Genomic DNA, 974 nt, shown 5'->3' on the forward strand with positions numbered 1-974 from the left:
GGGGCTCCCAAGGGGCAGCTCCCCTGCCCGGGGGGTCCCAGCACGGGCTGACACGGGAAACAGGAATCACGAGTGAACCCTCCGGCTGCTCCAGCAACGGGGACCCGGGGATAAACCCTCCCCAGGGTGGAAACGGTCCAGGTGATGTTTAACCACGGGGTGAGGAGTCCCAGAAACAGCTCAACAACCCCAAATATCCCGGCTCCGCTGGGGTACTGGGGACACCCTGTAGGAACGGGGAACCCTCGGTGCCTCTTGGTTCTTCCCTTCCGTCCTGCCAAAGCCAAGGAACGGCACCAAGAACGTTCTCAATCAGCAGGGTCTGGCTCCGTGACAGCGTTTCCTGCCAGCAGGAACGTTCGTGTTTCTCCCCCCCCTGCTCCCCGTGGGGTTAATCAGTAACTCAGAGAAACCGGCCCCGGGTCAGGCTGGGGGGACAGGGCCACCCCAGCCCCGGGGTGCAGGGGAACGTCCTTCTCCTGCAGGAGAAACCCGGTGGGAATGTTCCTTGCACCTTGTTTTCCAACCGCAGGGCGGGTGCTGAGGAGGGAATGGCTCCAGCAGCACAAGCATCTCCATCTCCATCCATCCCAGCCTCAGGAAATGAGCTTCTCCTCAAATCTGGAAGCGATTTAACCCCCGTGTTCCCAGATAAAAGCTCGACAGCCTGTGGAAAATGGGACTTTTTTCCCACCCCCCCAATGTGCTGGTTGTGCCAAACACCCGGCGTCGGGGGAATGCTGGGGGTGGGGCGGCACCCGGGATGGAATCATGGAATTGTTTGGGTTGGGAAAGACCTTTGAAATCACCAAGTTTCAAGGCCCCGCTGCTCACCTCCCTGGCTCCTGCTCCATCATATCCCAGCCCTCGTCTTCCTGTCCATGCTCTCCCAGTCCTTCATCTCCCCGTGCCTCATCTCCTCATCCCGCTCCTGTCCCGTCTGTCCCTGTTCATCATGTCCCGGTCCTTTGTCT

At 60.2% G+C, this 974-nt stretch overlaps 1 protein-coding gene across 1 annotated transcript in view; it reads right to left on the reverse strand.

Moving 5' to 3' along the window:
* RMDN3 (regulator of microtubule dynamics 3) overlaps positions 1–974 on the reverse strand; it is a 25,338-nt gene that overhangs the window by 20,949 nt on the left and 3,415 nt on the right. The window lies entirely within an intron of this gene.

The sequence above is a fragment of the Chaetura pelagica genome, unplaced genomic scaffold (assembly GCF_000747805.2).
Source record: "Chaetura pelagica isolate M959 unplaced genomic scaffold, ChaPel_1.0 scaffold587, whole genome shotgun sequence".
NCBI lineage: Eukaryota > Metazoa > Chordata > Aves > Apodiformes > Apodidae > Chaetura > Chaetura pelagica.